Here is a 13785-nt window from a genome sequence, read left to right as displayed (position 1 = left end):
GCCCACCTGGTATTTCTAGGGAGAGACACAGATTGGTTCTTGGCATTAAGTGGTAGCAGTGGACTCTCTATCCCTGTGCTTTAAGAGAAGAATCTTCAAATGATGTAGCATCATCTTTGGTGCTTGGAAGCCTTGAGGTGGACGATCAGGATGGGTTTGGGCCACAGCCAAACAGATTAGACAGCTGTTTGTGTTTTAAGGGGCCATGTGATGCCGCCTGTATCACTTAAGAGAATTGTAAAGAAGAGATTTTTAAAGGTAGAGGCTTTGATAGTGGGTTTGAGAATAGGAAAGTTTATGGAGGAAGAGATAATTTTGAAAGATGGCTGAAAATGCAAGCTGAGAAATCCATGTAAATGCATTTAAACTATCTAGGAAAATCGTTTGGAGGCAGGTGTGAGAGAAAGGAATAAGGAAGTGTTTGCTAAACTTTTCCACTGGGTATCCACAGCATCAGAACGGCGTCAGTGGTTTCACTAGGAAAGTCAGAAGACAGCCCAAAAGGACCGCCCCATAAAATCACTTGAGTTGATCTTCAAACTTCATGTGCATTGACCTTATATTCTGTAATATATCTATGTTGGCTTTAACATAAAAAAATCACTTTTAAATTTCCAGTTAAACTTTCTGACATTTTGCTCAATTCCCGAAGTGAAGTGAATACACCAGAAAGATGGACCATAGTCTGCCCTGGGCTTCCCCTCTCCAGCCCTACTGGCTTACATGTAACCTGCTCTAAGAACCAGAGATACAAAGGTACCAAAGGAGGGCTTTGTGGTCGTGTAATTGAATCCAGGGTCCCGGGCACCAGGAAAGAAAATGCTGAGATGCTGCATAAGCGTGGATTTTGCGAGGCAAGCTGTAGTTGTTTGGGGTTGATTTGGGAAGACAAGGAAGGTGCCAAAAGATCTGAGGAAGAGGTGGCCACAGTTCTGAATACATAAAAGTTGCATAATTATAGGCACCACCTGGTGTCACCTGCACCTCAGAAGCTGCACCCCAACCTCCACTGTGGCTTTGGCTGCCAGCCAGAGCTGCAGTTTTATTGACAACTTGTTGGAGTCCTTCTCCCCATCCAGCTTTCATGATAGCGTTCATGTGGCACTCTGCTGAGTCTCAGATAAAAGGCCCTTCATCTACACTCTCCAAGACCATTATCACCGCTTATTATAATGCCATTCCGATGAAAAGCCCCACAGAACTACAAAGAAGCCCTAGACTTATAATAAAGAAAATTTCTTTGTTTTCTTCCAAGACAATTAAAGAGGGAGAAATAGGTGGGTCCGGAGGCAGGTACCACTGAGACTTTCTGGAGGAAGGACGCGAGGCTGGGCAGCAGCAGTAGGTAGGGAGCTTCTGCCTCATTTCCTCTGGGCTTGGGCTGAAGGAAAGGTTTGTGCGTCTGATGGAGGAGCATTCACTTGTAGGGACCAGCACAGGCCTCCTGCTTCCCAGCTCTAGTCAGCCTGCTCCTAAGCACTGGCTTTGCAGCAGGAGCATTTCCTCAGCCTTTTTTCTCCCCCACTCAGGGAGGACTTACCCTGAGCACAGACCAGATGCAGCAGTGCTCTCCAAGCACTTTGGTCTTATCTGACTGGCCAGCATGGCCTCATGGAGGCTCTAGTCAAAGGAGGATGTTTAGGTTCCAAGTAATGAGAAGTTTCAAGCATTGGGTTGACAAAAAAAAGCAAAAATAGAATTTTCGTACAATGCAGAAATCAGAGAAATGGAGAGAGATGGAGACAAGGAGAGATAAGAACATAAAGGAGAAGCAAGGAGGAAACGTGGAAGAAACCCTCAGAACCACGCAAGGCCACACACATCAGACAAAGCTAGCCCCCCTTCAGTGGGCTAACCTGGACAATGCAAAGCTGAGAAGTAGCCAAGACAAACTAAATGGATGGACAGAAGAGAGGCCCACCTTGCCGACTGTCCTGCAAGATGTAAGTGGAGATAACTCATAAAATATCTATGGACACAGGACCACAGCTTCCAAGGCCTCTGAAAGAAGTGACAGTGTTTCAGCGAGTCCACACTAGGGCATCACCTCCATGATCCAGTCGGAGATTTGTTTGTGGCTGAGAAATACACTGCTGTCTACAGCCAAAAAGAAGCAATGCAACTGTCCCCGAACAAATAAGGAGTGTGGAGAGGAGAAAGGAAAAAGGGAGCAGAGATGGTCATATATGCACTGGCTTCAGCTCATGGCCAATCGGCAGCCACACAGAAGATGCAGGAGAGAACAGGTTATCTCTGCTACCTGCCGGTGACCCCAGGGATTCCTTTTTTCCCTTCTGGCTGCCCTACAGAAGGTGAAATGGCAAAAGAACTCAAGATGGACACCACAGACAGCCTGGCTGGTGAGTAAACACAATGCTGCCATTTCTTGTAAAAGCAGCCTCTTTCTTGCAGTGTTTTCAAAATCTCAATAGGCTTGAGTGAATTTGCTTCTTGAATTAGTGGGGAAAATGGGACCCCAGGGTTGTAAGACCCCCATGACCTCACACAGGCTAGTAGATTTCATGTACACTCCTGATTTCCTAATTGGAATATTTGCAAATTTTCTTCATTCAGAGAGAACTTGAGCAGTCAACGGACAATCAAACCCACATTCTTCATCTAGGTCAATTTAATTTAAAACACATTTGCTAGGCAGTTTCTCTATGCTGAGCCAAGGACTAAACTGAAACAGAAGAACCATAGTTCTGGTAAAGGATTATCTTTTTTTGAACAATTCAGGCCAATATAGGTCCAAAATACATATGAGAAATAGCCAGAAGGTAAGGAGATGAGATATTTAAAAGGTGTGAGATGGACATTTGGAAATGTATTCATATTTAATGTAATTAGAAAACTGCACATGTGACATTAAATGCACAGTCATTTGTTGAACATCTACTGTGTGCTTGGCACAGTCCCAAGGGGCAGGGGACACAGTGGGGTGGAGCTTCCTCCAGGAGCTCTCAGTCCAGCTGCACAGACAAGCAGATCCACTACTAACTAACATAATGTAATAGAATTGGGCCCTTCCCTCCCTGCCTCTGACTTCTTCCCACTCCTACTCCTGCCCCAAACTCCAGGCAGGCCATTTCAATGCGGTCCATCCTTCTCAGGTGAAGGGATGAAGCCATTTCGGATTATTTATCTGTGTCCTGCAGGAGACTTATTTATGTTCCACTCTCTAGGTGACTCAGAGGTGGGATTCAAAGAACTGATCTCATTAATCCTACTTTCTTTAAGAATCTTTTCTTCAGTCCTGGTAATTAGTTGTTTTGCTATTTGGTTCGTGTTGCTTTGGAGACCACAGGGTGGGCGGTGGTGACAGCCTATTGCCTCAGCCCTGAGGCACCCCATAGGGTCCATGAGCATCAAGGTACGTTCCAAAGCAAGTGGAAAAGGCTTTGGGCACATGCAATGTGAGAAACTGTTCCAGGGATATGGTGTGCAGCAGAGAAAGAAAAGAGACTGTGGTAAAGCAAGCAAATTTGAAAGAAGATATAGAAAAGGGAATAAGACCAGTGGAGAGAAACGGAGGTAGCACGTGGACCTGCTGGGAGCGGGCACTGTTCTGCCATCCTTGAGACCAGAGAGCAGTCCTCGGGGTGGAGGGCCTTGGAGGCCAATGTGAATGGCTGAGACAGCTTGTGTAGGATGTCCAAGAACCAGGGGAAAGAAAGGGAAAGGGAGGTAAGAGAGATTTGAGTATAATAACCAGCATAAAGGAGAGCCTCAGCTGAAGGAGGCCAGAAAACAGCCGAAGGCCAGAAGCTCAGTCCGAAATGTTGAGTCTGGATGGGGAGGACATTGCAGGATGGGAGAAAGCACAGGAGGATTACCCTTAGAAAGATCACAGACCCTCGACCCTGAAATGTCTTTCCCTGTAAAATCTATCCCAGCATTTGAGAGTAGTCTGAATGTGAAGCTTTACCCAGACGCACCTCCAGCAGTTGGGCACAAGAAAAGAGCAATAAACCAGAAATGAGGGACTTGGGTTTGGCCTGGCACTGCCCCTTGCCTACTGTGAGACCTTGGAGGGGTCATTTCACCTCCCTATGCTTGAACTTCTCCACTGAACAAAGGGGATTGTGATGCCTGTTCTGCTTCTCTCGAGGTGGTTTGGGAGTTCATGTTGGGTGACATATATGAAAGTGCTTTGTAAATGGTTAAATGGTGAACATCTCTAAGGGAGTCTGACTATTTCTCTTCTCTTCCTCAATAGGCAAAATGGTTTTAGTAATGGCAAGGGTGAATTGACCTTCTTTGGTGTTTCCTAGTCATTAACACTGCCAGGGTCCTCAAGCTGCAAATTACATTGAGGTACTATAGAACTTTCATTCCTTGCACCAACCTTTGTGGCATAAGTTCTCAGAAACGGTTCCTCTCACATAAATATTCTCATTTCCTTCAAGGAAAGGAATCCAAACAATGGGCTAATTATGGTCCTGTCATCCTGCCAACAAAATCTGAGACTTGGCCTCTGTAAAGCACAGTGGTTAGGAGCACAGTTGCTAGAGGCAAACTGCCTGGATCAGAATCCTGGCTTCACCACCCAGGAGCTGTGTGACCTTGAGCATGTCACTTAAACTCTCTGAGCCTCAGCTTCTCATCTGCAAAATGGGAAAACAATAGCATCAACTTCATAGGATTGCTGTAAGGATTAAATGAGTAAATTTCAGTGCCTGGCTCATAGTAAGAGCTCAAGGGATGTACACTTTGATGATGATGATGATGATGATGATGAAGATATGTGATGATGATTCTGGTGGTGGCGACAGTCATGGTGATGAAATGATGGGCTGTTTGTTTTCCGGGGAAGCTCTTCACACACACACCCCAAGCATAACAAACCCCTCTACCCAGCATTTCTTCCCAGGAGCCCAAACGACTTCACACACACACACACACACACACTCACATGCATGCACACACAATGTCTCATCAAAGCTAATATTTTCATTATAAATGACAGAACATTGGACATAAACTTAAGAATCACAGGTCAATCACCCTGGGGCCCCACTGACTCACTTCATGTCACCAGAAGAATCCTGCAACCACTGAATGACTCACCTTCTCTCTCTCCCTTAAATGGGAAGAGTGATGTTTGCCTACTCTCTCATTGTGCAAGAATAAGTGGATTTATTGTGTTAGACAGCTTTGAACTTGTTGGATGAAAGGAGCTATTTAAGTACAAAAGAGGAGGTGAGGGTGATTGGGCCAGGTGCTAAATTAAGACTCACCAAGATCGCTTTTTCTTATTGAGACCTGCTCTTGAGTAAGTGCCTCAGGAGTGTGTCACCTGTGCCCCAACACCTCCACCACTAGGGGAAAAGAGCAGAGGCGTGGCAGAGAGAAGGGGAGGGCATGTAGCCTCCGACTCTTCCTGAGTCTCCTGTGATGGAAGTCCTGATGCCTCCCAAGAAAATCAGTGCTGTGTGCATGGACAGTGGCCAAAATATAGAAATCTGGGCTTGAGAGCAGTTGGAGGCAGGACATCCAGATTCTTACTTAAGCTCCCTCCACCCTTGGGGCTTGGGACTCTGGTCACCCTTGCACCACAGCCCTGCACCAGAATGGACTGGATTAAATAACCATCAGCTGTACTTGTAAATTTCTCAGCAAGCTACTGTGATTCAGAGTTCACAGAACAGAGAAGGAAGACAAAAACCAGTTCCTAGAGTAGGTTTGGTGGTTCCACTTTAATACTTGTGGCTTCACTGACAAGTAAGACCTAGGAAGCAGGGAGTCAGAGGGCTTGGGGGCTAGAAGACCCTCTACAGCCATCTCACCCAGCCCGTCAGATGCCTGAGTGCTGTGCTAAACAACCCCCCAGGGGGTCATAAAGCCTCTGCTTGAACGTCTCCAGTGATGGGGAATTCAATGCTTCTCTTCTTTGGCCAGCTATGACACTGAATTCGAGAGATGTGCTGGTTCACAGCCTACATATGGAGATTCTGGTTTATGTGTTTATTGCCGGAAAATTCCAAGCCAGGAAGCTGCCAGAAGGACTCACCAGTGGAGCTTGTCAGAGAGCTTTGTGGGTCTGCTTCTCTGGACCTTTCCAGACTGATAGTCTGACAGGTGCAGAAATTACCATCCTTTAACATTTGGGGGCTTTTGCAATGTGCAGGAGAAAAGGACTATCTCAATGGCATGAGGGATTCCCTACCCATGGGACATATCAGGAGAGCGAGACCACTCCTTTATGTACAGGGTCTGGCCAGTCAGGGGCTCACTCCCCAAATATACCCCCTAACCCAATGGTTCTCAAACTTGTGTGTACATCAAAGTCACCTAATGATTCCACAAAACAGACTGCTGATTCAGAAAGTCTGGGGTGGCGCTCAAGAATTTGCATTTCCCACGAGTTTCCAGGTGACGCTGGTGCTACTAGTTGAAGGAACACACTTGTAGAACCACCACCCTAGATAAACCTTCTCGTGTTTAATATTTTTCCCCTTCAAAGCTTTCAAAGAATGGGCTTTGGATCTAGTTCAAAGAGACTGGGGTTCGAGTCTTGACTCAGCCACGAGCTGAGAATAATAACAGCCACCCCTTCTTTGCAGGGTTGCTGTGGGGCCTTGTGGCACATTGTCTGTAAGCCCCAGCACGGTGCCTCATTCATAAGGGGTGTGTGATCACAGGAGCCCAATTTAAATCGAGTATCATAGGGAGGGGCTGGAAGACCTCTGACTCAAGCTTTTCCTTTGCACAAAGAACAAGCGGCTTCACCCAGATAAAAGGGAAATTTACTTAGTGTCTGTATTTCAAAAGCTCTGTCTGTGGATTTGGCTCCAAATAGGCATGGTCAGGAGCTGGCTCTCTCTCTCTCTGGTCCCCTTTGTTGCATTTTGCTGCAGTCCTACTTTTAACCCCAGTCCTCTCTGGCTCTCCACATCTCTGGTGAGTGAGCCGCAACCCCCCTGCTCCTTTACTTCTGTGGGATCAGCTGGCTCTGGGAGTGCCCAGCAAGGCTCTCAGCAAGGGATGGGGAAACTGAGACCAGCAGGCAACTGTGCTGGTGATGCCACAAAAGTGAAGTTTATCAACAAAACTAAAAGCAAAATTGCCTGCTGCAACTTGGAGAGATTAGGCAGCAACAGAAGAGAAAAGGGAGCACTCCAGACACCCTGAAGGGAGGAGGCACAAATCCAGTAAAGCCTTGGGGAACATGCCTAGAGAGCAGAACCAAAGGAGCTGAGACGTTTCCCATTTTCCAGCCCCTTGGGCTGAGGAGTGTGTAAACACTCCTCAACATCAATTCAATGATCAGAGCCCACAGAAGGCCTGAAGAGGTGTGGGAAGGCAAGGAGAGCAGGGGGTATCAGCTGCAGGGGCTGGACAGAGGTGCTGGAGGCTGGGGTCACACATGGGTGGCAGGGAAGTCTGTGGAGAGAAGAAAGGTGTTTGAAACACTGGCATGAGAAGTGCATGAGAGACAAAAGTATACAGACACTTTAGAACTTGAAAGCAAAAGAGTTTCAGACCTCAGAGGTCCCTCCAAGCCTAAAAGGGGCAGCGACTTGCCTGGAGCCCACAGTGGAGCTGGGGCCAGAACTCAGAGTACCTGTGTGCAAGGCCAGGGCTGCCTCCATGTGGAAGGAACGTGGCAGAGAGAAAAGCAGAAAGGCCTGTGCAGCAGGAACGGGCCAGGCGTCAGACACTCTCTTCATTTAAACAAAGCCCCTACTCATGATAATTATCACTTAAAGGGGCAGATTACCCTCCCATCTCACACTTTTCACAGGGCTATGGAGGAACTAAAATGGAAGAATTGGTGCACATGCCTTAGCAACACTTTAAAATGCTAGGGATTTGAAGAATCTCTGTTACTGTGATAATTCTTCCAGAGAGAATCTAGCAAAACCTAAATGCACTGAGCGCTCAGTGTTTTAGCCCTTTGTGGGAGTGACCAGCAGCAGGGAGCCTATGGCAGTCAGTGAAATGGATGAAGAGCTCCTGCACACCTCATCTGTGTCCAGGCAGATGTGAGCTTGCCAGGCCTACTGGATAGCAAGTCTGTCCCCAAAGACAGTGACTGCAATGCCACCCCCAGCTGGTCCCAGGACACCTTTTAGGTCATTCCCAATAAGAGGTCTCTAATTTTGCACATGGTGTTGACAGAGACAACATCAGGGTGCGTACTTGCAGCCCTTACTCACCAGCAGGCTCCAGTACATGTTGATCTCACCCTCCAGTGGGCCCCGACATCCAGCAGCACCTGGTACTCCTGGTTCTGCCACTCCAGGGAGGCCCAGATCTCCAATTCCTCCACGTTGCTGACGAGGCTCTGCATCTGAGCCAACTCAGTGCTGCAGCGGGTCTCAGCTTCACACAGGGAGTTCTGCAGACAGTCCTTCTGTGATACCAAAGAAAAGGGAAAGCAAATTTTAAAATCATGGATCCCTGTTCTTGACCTCTTTGGTAAGACATTGCCAGGCCCAGAGAACAATCCAATGCTCTCTAGCAGACTTCAACTGGAAGAGCTGACACTGTGCTATTGCTCTTTATCATAGACCTGTGAGAAAAGCTTGCAGAACCTCCTCACCTGGGTTAATGTTCATTCACTCAGCATCCACATCTACAAGAAAGTTCCTCCAAAGGAGACAAAGTCAAGGTTTAAGCTGTGTCCATGGTCAGTATTTAAGTGAGTCCTGCAGGGAACTGCTTGAGGGAAGTGGGAGCCAAGCCAAGTCTTCCACACATGCAAAAGAACTCACCAGGTTGCTGCGCCCAAAGCTCTTAAGAAGCATTCCCTGGATAATCAAAGAGGCAGCAGATACGCTTAAGAGGCCAGTGCTACCAAATGGACAGACACTGGCTCATCAAGGACGTTAGAAAATACTCCTGTCACCCTGGTAACTGCACCAGAAGTTAGCCTATTTTCATAAAATGAACGTTACGTTTGTAACTACCATTCGGGAATTGTAAGTACTGAAGTTCAGTAAGCATGCACACAGAATTCTGGAGAGACCAATTCTACACCTCATCCTTCATGCATTCCCACTCACCTTCACTCAAGCAATTCTCTTCCCACAGTTCAGGCCTGCTGATCTAGCCCTGAATATCTAGTGCGAGGGCCAGTAATCCTTTTCTGGAAATGCTGAGAGAGTAAATACTTTATTTAGCCTTTGCAGACCACACAGTCTCGGTCACAACTACTCCTCTCTGCCATGGTTAGCACAAAAGCAGCCACAGACAATAAATGAATGAATGAATGAGCACGGCCACGTACCAATAAAACTCTATTAATAAATGCAGGCAGCAGGCCAGACTTGGCCCGAAGGCAGTGGTCTGCCGACCTCTGATCTGGTGCAACACAAACCTCACCTTCTGCTAGAGCTCCTCGATGGTGCAGAAGCAGGACTGGTAGTCCAGGACTGGACCCCTGGCATCTGCTCCACTCTTGGATGCGGCTCTCCAGCTCCACATTGTCCCGCTCCAGCTGGCGCACCTTCTCCAGGTCAGGCAGTCATTCCAGAGCTGCATGGTCTCCTTCTCATGTCCATTCGGAGTACGTTTACTGTAGGTCCCTCAGATTCCAGTGTTGCTGAGAATGTCACAGGTCCCTGGCAAAGGACAAGCAGTGTGGCAGCTGTGGGGCAGACAGAGGCTGGGTCAGCCCGGAGAAGTCGACCCCATATGGACTCAGTTGGCATGTGCCAGGGTGGCAGAGAAAAACAGGGAGGCAGCCTCGGCCTCAAAGACCCACCCACTGAGGAGGGGGCTGCAGGAGTTAGAAAGTCATGTGTTAAAGGCTAGACTTCTGCTTTGCCCATGGTTGGATTTGCTTGAAGCCAAAACCTTCCTTCTGCCATAGACCTTATATAGACTTGTAGTGAGTACTGGTGCAAGAAAACTGGCACTTTCCTCATTAATATTTGTGTCTATCATTATATAATCACTCTATTAGTAGATTTTTGTTTCTTGTAAAAAGTTAATGAGCTCATGAAAGAGGCCTTAACCCACGCACAATGCTTCCCATCACAGCAGGGTCCTAGAAAACAGAGAAAACGGGTCTTCTTCAAGCAGCCCACTTTCTGTGTCTATGAAATTCTTCCCCCTTCCGCCAGCTTATATCTGTGAAATAATCGAAAACAAGAGAATTCTCAACTTTCCTCAAAATCTCTCTCACTCCTGTATTCTTTTCCTACCGCAGAGTGTTCCCACTCCTGCAAAGTCCAAAGTATTGGTCAGTCGGGCATATTGAGAAAAGGAAAAAATTGTGAGTAGTTTGTTTTGGTAGGTATGTACGGCGTACCCAGTGTGGGACAATACTGAGCAAGGCCTACTTATGGAGAGGGGTGCTTAGATTTAATAAGAGAGATAAGAAAGTAAATGACCTCAATATTATAAAGGTAACAAGAGTGGGTATTTTGAAAAAGAGAGAGAGAGCTGTTAAGATTTCAAGATAGAAAGGTGCACGTTGAGGAGACCAGAAGAATTTTTTAAATGTGTTTTTAATGATGTTTTCCATGAGAGATGAGGGGAGAGAGTACCTCTCAGAGACAGCAAAATGAACAGAATCAAACATGTTTGGGAAATGGAAAATAGTCTGCCACGTTGGCGCTTATGATAAAAACATACCCACGAGCACTGGAAAGTTGCATTTAGTGCAGATTGTGGGAAGCCTTAAATGCCAGGACCATCCACGTATAATCTTCAGGTAAAGGTGAGTGAAAGTAGGAATTTGCCCCAGGAGCTGCCTTTCGTCACACGTGAGGAAAAACAAATAGTCAGCTTCCTTTTAAAGGAAAGTAACAGAAATGAGATGCTCATTTCCTTCATAAGTATTACAGGGAAACACAAGCTAAAACACTGGAAGAGAAACCTAAATTCCCAACTGATTTTGGTGTTTGAAAATGAGCGTTGTTTTCAATAACCTTGGGTCAAAGAAGAAATCCAATGAGAAATGTTAAAACTACTTTAAACTGAATTAAAATGAAAATACAACATATCAAACTGATATTGTCAATTAAGACTTTCCCTGTGCAAATGAGAAACAGATAAGCAGTTTCGGAAATGGGAGAAAGACTCGTGAATGAAAGGGGGTAATTTGTGATTCCCAAGAAATAAAATTGTGTTCCTGTATATTGGAGTCTATAGTTAATTAAGACAGACAGTGATTATCACTTTACGGTGTCTGTCCTCAGGGCTTCCCGCTCCTATCTGGGCATCTTCCCTTGTTAGACCCTCTTGATTGTCTCACTGGCTTGAGTCCCTCCTCACCCTTGTTTACAGAAGATACGCACCCAAGATCTCTGAATTTTCAATTTTTGAAATGTTCTTGCATTTCTTTAAAATGTACCTGCCTTGATTGCCCATTGCTAGGGAGACTCTACGACAAAATTTAAGTTTCCTTAATCTTCAGACACACTCAGAATATCAGAAGCTTTATGGCCTTCTCTTTTTCTAAAGCAAACAAGCCAGTGGCCAGTTGTTCAATAACCCCTGGAAAAGGGCAGCTAGCTAGCCAGCTTCCAGTCTATGCTAACGAAGATGCTCCTTTGACCCCATTCCTGAATGAATTCACCAGTAGGGCCCTTGAGGCAGCAGTACATGCTCTAGCTGGCCCTAAAACAGACTGCCCAAGCTGAAAGGGATTCCAAAGTCTTCTGGTCTAGGACGCTTTGGCATTAAATCTCTTCTGATAACCTCCCTCCAACTAGTTGTCCAGTCCACTGTTTTCCAGGCTGGCTGACGCCATCATTGGCCGACTCAGTCCTGTGGCTCATAAACAGCCTCCTAGGCTTAGTGCAAGACACCGGTTCCAGAGATAAACAACAGCTAGCTCTGCCTGAAGCAGCTCACGTTATAGGGGATTGCTAGAAAGTCTTTAAGCAGACACAAATCTGCCTCCCTGTTACTTCTGCCTGTTCCTTTCATTTGTTCTTTCATTCATTCAACAAATATTTACTGAGTACCTGTGCTGTGCCAGGTGGCTGCTGATGCTCAAGGCTTGTGTTAGCTTAGCAAGTCAGTCAGAGAGTTTGCCCTTTAGTTAATTTACTTTCTAGTTCTACCCATAGGGTCCCAGGGAGAATAAATCCAATCATTCTGCCACATGGCAGACCTTCAGCTCTTTGTGACAGATGTGAGATTTCTCACTCCTAGTTCTTCATTTAGCATGGTGCTAAGCCCCTTGCCATCTTGGTATATTTCTCTGTATATACTGTGTAGTTCCTATCACTCTTATGACAGGGCCCTAGAATGGAATTTCTGATGAGTTTAGATTAAAAGACTGTCAATAGATGGCTCAGAAAAACCTTCTTGCTAAGGACTCTTGTGTGAACTAGGCTAGTGCCACTTGCTGTTCAGCCATGATAACCCCCCAGCCACCCGTTGGTCTCATATAGTCATTGAGACTTGTGGGGACACTTCCCATAAGTATTCTGTGTACTGATTCGGGTGATATTCACCTTGTCCTGGTGACCTACTCCAAATGTCCAGGATTTATGAGCTCCTGCTATCGCAAATCCTTCCCGAGGCGCCATGGGGGTGCAGAGATGAGTAAGGGGATTTCCCGCCTCTCAGAAAGCTCCGAGCAGGAGAGCTAGGTCTTGGCGCTCAAAGGAAGGAGAAGGCACCGGGCCTTAGAGGCATAGGGGAGGCATCCAAGAGACTTTATCCGGAACAAAAGATAAGGAAGACTTGGATAGGCCCAGGTGGGGAGGGGGGTTTTCTAGGGAAAACTTTGAAAAAGATGAGCCCAGGAAAACCCTCAGAAATAGAAACATGTGTGTTGGGCTCAGGAGGAGCAGGGTGCAGCCGCAGGAACGTGAGTTCGCAGCTGACCAGGGCCTGCCCCAACCGCCGGAACCCCCAACAAATGAGTTTGAATGACACAAAAATGTAGACCTAAACAGCCAAAATAGCACTTTAAAAGCCCATAAAACTGAAGTTTGTGCTCATCTATGCTAAAAAATGTAGTGTGCTTCTATTTTCGTAACATCTCCACCAGTGGTTCTCAAACTTTAGCCAGTATCAGAATCACCCAAAGTCCTTGCAAAAAATGCAGATTTCCAGTCCCCGTGCCAGAGTTTCTGATTCAGCAGGTCTGGGGTTAGGCCTGAGAATCTGCATTTCTAACAAGTTCCCAGGGGACTCTGATGCTGCTGGGGACTTCACTTGGAGGACACAACCACTGCTCCACAGCAACGATGCACTTTGTGGTGGCTGCCGCCCTGTGTAAATGAAACACCACGTAACAAAATGGTATTTGATGAGTTCGGGAGGAGCCAATGTTGGAATGATCACATTTAAAATCAGCATGCCATGCATTTTCTTCAGTATAGTAAGCAAGTCCTGGTGCTTTTCCTAGTTCCCTCTTCATCACCGAGGTTTGTTTTAGGAGAACATGTAAGATAGTAGGAGAGGGAGGGGACAAGACGGGAAAGCCACACACTGTGTTCGCTAAGCTGGTGGGGAAGAGGCCAGTGCATGTGAAAAACAATGTTTGTCGAGGGCAGATAAAGGTTAAGTGAAGTAATACTTATGAACATCTGTTATGTGCTGGGAGCCAGGCTTGGCACCCTCTCCGTCTCCTTCTCTCTCTCTCTCTCTCACACACACCGTTATATACTCAAAGTAGATCCACACTTCCATATTTGCAACCTACTATGTCCCACCAAGTACTATACCATATGCTTTACACATAATCATGTCTTTTAGTCTTTATTACCACACTGCAAAGTAGTTACAAGTATCCCATTGTAGAATAAAGAAAACAAAGCTCAGAACAGTTAAGTAACTTGCCTGAGCACACAAAGCTGGAAAGCACAGTCC

This window comes from Cynocephalus volans, chromosome 10, assembly GCF_027409185.1.
Source record: "Cynocephalus volans isolate mCynVol1 chromosome 10, mCynVol1.pri, whole genome shotgun sequence".
NCBI classification, from domain to species: Eukaryota; Metazoa; Chordata; class Mammalia; order Dermoptera; family Cynocephalidae; genus Cynocephalus; species Cynocephalus volans.
Note: the sequence above shows the minus strand (reverse complement) of the source record.